This window comes from Miniopterus natalensis, chromosome 9 (genome assembly GCF_054644295.1).
Source record: "Miniopterus natalensis isolate mMinNat1 chromosome 9, mMinNat1.hap1, whole genome shotgun sequence".
In the NCBI taxonomy this organism is placed as follows: Eukaryota; Metazoa; Chordata; class Mammalia; order Chiroptera; family Miniopteridae; genus Miniopterus; species Miniopterus natalensis.
Window position 1 is genome coordinate 37983453 of NC_142089.1, and position 8312 is coordinate 37991764.

At 40.3% G+C, this 8312-nt stretch overlaps 1 pseudogene; it reads left to right on the forward strand.

The window, feature by feature from the left end:
• Window positions 1-1426: 1426 nt before the first annotated feature.
• Window positions 1427-8001, forward strand: LOC148092440 (large ribosomal subunit protein eL42-like; annotated as a pseudogene).
• The last annotated feature ends 311 nt before the right edge of the window (window positions 8002-8312 follow it).

Below are 8312 nucleotides of genomic sequence, written 5' to 3' on the forward strand. Positions count from 1 at the left end.
TAGATTAATCGAATCCAAGGAGGGGGTCGTGGGAACCCTGATTTATAGCCAGTCAGTCAGAAGTTTAGGTAACAACCTGGGCTTGCCATTGGCATCCTGTGTTGGAGGGATTGTTGGAGCCTTCAGTTTGCAGCCTGTGGATCAGAAGCACAGATAACAATGTGGGCTTTTGAATGGTGTCTGAAGTAGAAGGTGGTCTTGTGGGACTGAGCCCTTTACCTGTGGAATCTGATTTTATCCCCAGGTAGACAGTGTCAGAATGGAGCTGAATTCTTGAACACCTTGCTGGTGTCTGAGAATTGTTGGTGTGGGGAAGCCTACACACACACACACACATACACACACACGCACACAGAGGAATTGGGACCAGGACCCTTTCACCTAATATCACTGAATTTCACATTCTCTGCTTCTCAAAAAGAGATCATAATGGACATTTATGAAAAATTTTATTAAAATAATTGATTTTACAAAAATAGTTTAAAAGCTATTAAGTAGAAATAAAAGTTGCTGTAAAAGTTCACTTTTATTGGAACTTTTTTCAAAGTACAGTTTTTAGTACAAGAATTACTTTGCCAGTCCCTTAAAGTTGTCAGTTCTATAAGTACTTGCATACTTGTACTTATCCCTATATAATGTATTTATAAATTATAGACCTGAAAGGGTCCTGAGAGCTTATCTGGCTCAACTGAAGTGGAGTCACATGATTTTAACTCAACCCATTCAGTGGCAGAACCAGGTACAAAACTCAGCTCTCCATATTTCATTCAAATGCTATTTTCATGACTCCATGGCATCCATTCATTCATTGACTTACTCACTCACTGAATAAATTTTTTTCTTTTTTAAAAAAATATTTTTATCAATTTCGGAGAGAGGAAGGGAGAGCGAGTGAGGTAGAGATAGAAACATCTATGATGAGAAAGTAGTTGATTGGCTGCCTCCTGGGATTGAGCCTGCAACCTGAGCATGTGCCCTGACCAGGAATCGAACTGTGATCTCCTGGATCCTAGGTCGATGCTCAACCACTGGCCAATGCTGGGCAGGCAGAAGAAATATTTTTTGAATGCTCCTGTGTGCCAGGGTCTGTGCTAAGGCATGATGATATGGTATTAATGAGAAAATAATCCTTGCTCTCTAGGAAGTCGATAGGGGGACAGGTGGGGAAAAAATAGACAAGTCAATAAGCAATTATTTGATAAAAGTATGCACAGAATACTTTGGGAATATGTAAGAGGGAACTATAACCAATTCTTAGGTGGACAAGAAATACTTTCAAGAGGAGGCGACCTGAATCCTAAGGAGAAGTAGAAACCAACCAGGCAGAGAAGCTAGTGCGAGTGGGGACTGGGCATTCCAGGCAGAGTAAGCAGCATGTACAGGTGCACTGAGGTGTGAGAGCTTGGCTTATTCTGTGAAACGGCAAATGGGCCTGTTATTTGAGCTTGGCCTACCAGGTAAGCAACGATGAGAAGTGAGACTGGAGAAATAAAGCAGAGGCCATTCTAATGAAAAGGTTGGTGTGCAGGCTATGGAATGTCAAGTTCACCCTGAAAGAAATGGCCTGGGAAAGTGGAGGATGGTAGGGAATGATCTGCTCAAATTTGAATTCTACAGTGATCGCTCTGGCTTTAATGAGGAAAACAGACTGAAGAGAAGCTATAAGGGGTTCAATGGAGGGAAATGGGGACATCTGTAATGCTTTCAACAATAAAGATAAATGTTTAAAAAATTACTGAAGAGCATTATGGAAGAAATTTCCAAGGAAAGTGATGAGCAGGCTGCAGATTTCTGATAAGATAGTTTAGCCATTACTATCTTTACTATTTATAAAGTCAGGGAACCTAAATGAGAGCAATAATGGCACCTAATTTATAGATTGTTAGGAGGATAACATTAAATAATTCATGGATTTGGCACACAGTAAGTGCTCAATAAATATTACCTATTTTTGCTATTGTTTTTATAATTATTAGTAGTAGTATTTTGAATCTATTTAATAACTACCATCCACCTCCTACTCCCTCCCCCTCTCCCCTTGTCCCCCTCTTTATTTCTCACTACAGTGAATAATGCCCAGCGTACTAAGAGCACTGGGAAAGTCTGAACTCTATTTTCAACCCTATTGGTATGATCAAATCGGCGGTTCTGGCTATCATACAAATTCACATATAATAAAATCAACTACTACATATAAAGATTGGCTGAGCAGATCCCAGTCATTTTAAAAACATTCCTCTGCTTTATCCTGGTCCTTTCTGTTAGACATAGCCTTTTCTGTGTGTCTCCTTGCATATTTTAAAAGACATCACATTAACTAGAGGACTTTACAACATAGTTAAGAACCCGGGGTCCGCACTGGGACCACTTATGCTATCACCTTGGGAATTTTTTAAAAATTTCACTAAAGTTCAGCTTCTTTGTCTATAAAACTGGAATTATAATAACACAAGAGATAGTAACATCCTGGAGTTATATGAGGACTAAATAGATAATGTATATAAAGTGCCTGGCACAGTGCCTGGCACAGATGTCAGCATCCAGCACTGCTCTGATTCCAGCCTCCCCAGCTCCCATTCCAGCGCTTTTGCCTCTTGAAATTCACTCACTGTTGCATTTGTTATATTTCAAATCTCAAAAGAGAAAAAATTCCCTGATTCTCTTGAGGTAGAACAAACATAAATGACGATTGTCCCTCTAAATGTTGACATAGCCCTGTTTCGTAAATGATGCCATCTTTTATTGCGCAGAGGGCGCAGCTCTGTCTTTCCTGTATCTGAAAGAGCCTGGATAGGAGTTGGAGCGGGGAGTTGGTGAAACCTTACCTTCTGCATGGATCAGTCCCTGAGTTTTCCCTTATTAACAATAATGAATTTGTACTGGTGCATCCTTTCCTTCAGAGCCTTTATGATAAAGAAGGCCTGTTCGAGCACTGCCCTGCCTCTAGTAAATGAGGCCGAGTAGGAGAGAAAGTCACCAGAGGCAGGTGTATAAAACTGGAAGCAGGGAGAGTAGCAGGAGTGCGCTAGGGGAGGCTGCACCCTGAGGCCAGCAGAGAAAAAAGCAGGGTGCAGCCATCGCAACACCTGCCTTCCTGACGCGTCCTTTCAACCTGAGCTGTCCGGTGTGATAGTCACTAGCCACATGGCTAGTGAGCCTTGAAATGTGGCTGGTCTAAATTGAGACGTGTGATACGTGTAAAATCACACTGATTTCAAAGATTTAGCAAGAATAAAAGAATGTAAAATTTCTCATTGATATTCTCTATTGATGACATGTCAGAATGATATTTTGGATATATTGAGCTAAATAAAATAATTAGCAAAAATAATTTCATCTGTTTTTCCTTTCTTATGTGGCTAATAGAATATTTTAAATTACATATGTGGTCCACATTTGTGGCTTTTATTGTATTTATACAGGGTGTGGCCAAAGTAGGTTTACAGTTGTGAATATGTGAAACAGAGTTTATTCTTGTATTATTGTTTATTAATTATTGTATTATTTTCCATAAGAACCACTGTAATCCTAATTTTGTCCCACTCTGTATTGAACAGCATTGGTTTGAGAATCCAGCCGTGCCCAAAGTTATCTAACTCTGACTAATGTAAGCTAGTAAATTCACTTTTTGCTTCAGCCATTCGGAGCTGAATTTTTGATGCTTGCCACTAAAGAGTTCTAATATTTACTAGCAAAATTGGTTCAGTAAATATGTCGTTCCCTGTTGGGAGAAACTGGAAAAGATGCTAGAGACAAAACAGTCTGAAACCTGATTCCCTGGGAGTCAGAGAGCATTTTGTTTTATGCAACATTGGTTAAGAGTAGGAAAAAAAATCACTTGATGTTATTATGCTAGTGTCAGAAATCAAACTTAATTCAGTTATTAAAATATCCTTGGTTGTCTGGATTTACCAGCTATACGTTTTCAGTCATTTATGCGATACATTTTATGTATCCCCATGGCTTCCAGCGTGGGTGAGTGCTCTAATTCAAAAGATCTCCCCACTCTCTGCATAGGCTCCCTCCTTGTAGGAACCCTCCATAATAGAACGCTAGAGCACGGAGTTCTTACAATCTGTGCTTATAATCTTAGAAACTGCTCATTAGTGCTTTGCAAAAACACACTGTTTCCACTTGTGAGCACCAAAGAAATAGCTTGTTTCTTTAATTCTAGTTTTGCTTGTGTAGTTGCTGATGGGTAGATTTGTTTATGAGTTACATAAACTGCAAAAGCTCTAATAGACAAAAGGAAAATTCTTACCTGATTTTTACCTCAACAGTCGGCTTGCAGAGAAAATATTCTACATGTAAACTTTCAGGACAGCAAAGAAAATGTGAAAAAAGTATCTGCACAACAGATAGCATAATCTAAATGGAACCAATTTATGTTACTTTTCAGTAGAGTTATAGTCACAAACTGATAGAGGAGTTTTTCATTTATTTGAGCTAAACATGAACATCTCCAAACCCAATGAACCTTGGAAAGCATGCATCAGAAAAACAATAAAAACATATCTGGATTCTTTTCATAAATCTGTTATCCAGCCACAAAACACTCTATACCTTTGTCAATGATGAGTTGAAATCAGTAGAGATGGGCAAGGATGGTGAAAACTGTGTTCAGAGAGATGCTTATGAAGGGGGGAAAAAGCAGATACCTTATGTTGACTCACAGACAATTTCATACATGGAACATTAGCTTTAAAAATGAGGGGACACAAATAGTCTACAAAAGTGAGATGCCTGATTTGTTCTTTCCCAGCTCTCCTCTCACCATGCCTGACTTAAAGGAGGACCTTCTTACTACCAGCAAAGTTTTTCTCTGTGATAATCAAGGGAGATTAATAAACTGGAAATTACCATTTTCATTCCAATTATCCTTATTATCTCCTTTGACTCCCAAAAGAGTTATTGAGTTACCAAATTATTTTAAAACATGCAATGTTTTACATGAGGGATGTATTCTTAGTTAATTGGTTAAAAATAATAAAAATAAAATTTTAGTGTTATTTCTTAAAGAGATAAGTTTTCATGAATACAAAAATACTTTGGTAACTATCCAAGTGTTGGATATTCCCAAATCAGACCCCCAGCCACCCCTCCCAACACACACACACCAGTTACTGTTTATTAAATGCTGGGCATTGTACTTAGTACTTTACATACATTATCTTTCATCTTTGCAACCATGCTAGACATAGTATTCTGAGGGTACCAAAGAAGAAATGAGATTCTCTGAGGCCAGGAGGCTTAACCAAGATCACACAACCAGGATTCAAAATTCAGGTGTGATGTCAGAGTTTGGGCTCTTTCCACTAAGTGTTACATTTTCCTTTACTTAATTATAGGGACAATCTTTACTTAATTTGAAGGGCCAATAACTAGCCCCTTTTCCTCACCTGATTTCTAAATGAATGGAAAAACAAGACATAAGAATTAGGCAGTGGGAGCCAAAAGAAATCACCTTTATTACTGATAAAGTTTAGGTCGGAAGGTTGATATCTGAGCAAGTGGACTTCCTAATACTGAGTCCAGAATTATTCAGCTGCACCAACCCAGCTGCAGGCAGTGCTGGAGCTGGGCAGACCCGTGCTTGCCCCCAGCATGGGTAGTGCCCATCCTTGGAGGAGCTGGGAGCTAAACACACACTCCCTCTCTTCAGCTCTATCCCAAGAGGAAGAAGCTGAGTTGTTCATGCCCAGGTTTTTTTTTCCAAACGTCACCCCCAGAATGGACTGAGTGCAGAGCTGGCAGAAGATCAGAAGCACTATACTAATACATACACTAATGGGCTCCTGTCAAGTAGAAGAAACATCAGGAGTAGAAAAGAAGTATCTTCAGTAACACTAATAGCATTCTCACAGGTTAAATACACCTATTTGTCTATCTAGAAGGTCCCACTTGATTGATTTATAGCTCTTTCTAATATTCTTGATAAAAATTTATTTTTTCCATTGCCTTATAAAGTTCAAGAAATTACCCTGCCTATACTCAGTTTTAATAGTATCATCACTTTATCATTACAAAGCAATTATACTAAGCACCTACCTGTATGTAACCTTGGGATAGACACTTTAATCTGCCATTTTACCACTGCTATGATTTCAAGAGAGGACATTTATTTTAATAGATTATGAAACATGAGAGTATGGATGAGCTCAGTGCTAATGAAAATTTCCAAGGGCCTTTCTCTTTTCAGCGCTGCTCCCGAGCTTAGTGCCTGGCACGTAAAGGGTCTCAATAAATAAATGAATATACTTTGCCCCAAAATCCCACATTTATTTAGATGGTCTATATCTAAGTTAGCATTTATAGAAGAGCCTTAATATTTCCGAAGAAATATGTTCTGGAAGGCTTTTGTAATGGGAAAATCCTTGGGCCTGAATGAATGTCTTAGAGGGAGAGGAAAGCCAAGAAGACGAGAGGCAGTTGAAAGAGAGCGGATGATGCTCCGTTTCCAAGTGGACATTTGCAGGTCTTCTCCCACAGGCATTTCCTCCTTCCACACGCTGTTTTCCCCTCCTTTCCTTCCTCTGAGCTCTGCCCCTGCTGCAGCTCCCCCCTCTCCTCCCCCCCCCCCCCAGGAAAGAGGAAGGGCGGGTGCATAGGAAAGAGCTTCCTCGCTTTAGAGACTGGCCCGCACTGGAGGCGCTGGGGGTTCTCCGGACCAGGCAGCTTGAGCAGGCTGGAGAAGAGTCAGCCTGCAGCTTTCTAAACCACAGGATAACAGGATTTCCAGGCATACGCCTCACTCGCTAAAGACAGAAAAGGAATTACTTTTAGGCCCATAATGGCTCCTACCAGGACCAGAGGCAAAATCAACCAAGTAGGCAAAGTTTGGTGATTCCCCGCTCCTCCAAGGACTCATGGTCTTTATACTGCTGTTCCCCGGGCTGAAGTCCCCCATCCTTCTGGTTTGTCTTCCCCAAATCCCCAGGGTAAGCCCTTCCTTCCTCCTTCCTACTTCTGTTAGTCAGCGGTATTAGACAGAATGTGTAGGAATGTGTTGTAGGTAGTTTAAGCAAAAAAGGGTATTATTAAAAGAAGCTAAGAAGTTCACGGACTCTCCCAGAAGGTGAGAGAGCCAGGCTTGGAGGACTAAGCTCAAATGACACGACAGAACTCCACCAGAGAAACCTCATAGTTCCTACTACTGACTCTAAAGTGGGGCATGGGCCCTCCTAGTAGAACCTCTGCTACTGATCCCTGGGAATCCGAACGCACCTACTTCACTCTTGCTAGACTGGGTTACCTGCGTCTTTACCTCCCTAGCCTCCAGTTCAAAGTCTGGTGCAAATGTATGGGACTGGAAGAGCCTAACTGCAGGAAAGGTTGCAAAAGTGAGGTCTGACTTCTGTTCAATAGGGTAGAGAACTCACCAAACATAAGAAGAGTATTCAAAAGTGCTGTGCAGCCAGTAAGAATAATAAAAGTCTATACCACTCTACTCCAGTGAACCTCTCAACGCCTATTGATCTGAGCCAGGTATTCAGCAGCTTGGAGTAATTCACACTGAAGTATGGATGACTGATGGTTTCCCTCTTTGAGAGTTGGCTATTAAAAAGAGAAGCTTAATAATGCAAATAAACCCCCGGTTATTGAAATATTTATGTGGAGAAAACTACTTTTAAAATATGGGAACTTCTAGCTCGCTCTTTCAGCGCCAATAGTGTTCTTTCCAACATGGTGAAGTTGCTAAAACCTGCCAGACTTTCTGTAAGAAGCTGGTAAGCACCAACCCCACAAAGTGATACAGTACCAGAAGGGCAAGGATTCTTTGTACGCTCAGGAAAAGCAGTGTTACGACAGGAAACAGAGTGGCATGGCGGGCAGACCAAGCCAATTTTCAGCAAAAAGTCTAAAACTACAAAGAAAATTATACTGCGACTTGAATGCGTTGAGCCCAACTGCTGATCTAAGAGAATGCTGGCTATTAAGAGGTGCAAACATTTTGAATTAGGAGGAGATAAGCACAGAAACGGCCGAGTGATCCAGTTCTAAGCTTCACATTTTTATTATGAAAACAATAAAGTCTTGAGGTTATTTTAAAAAAGGAACTTCTAGTATTCCTTTCATTTCTTCACTTAATACACATTTTATTGAGATTACATCGTACCATATAATAGGTGAGGAACGAAGGAGACCAGGTCCATGCCGTTAGAATGTGACCATCTCACTGAGGACAGAAGAAAGTTAGTAAATGTAAAACAGCATAGTAAGTGCAGAACTGGGGATGTACATATAAGGTAATATGTACATATGTATATAGGGAGCAAGCATTCCTATAATATACACATTTAGGAATACACATT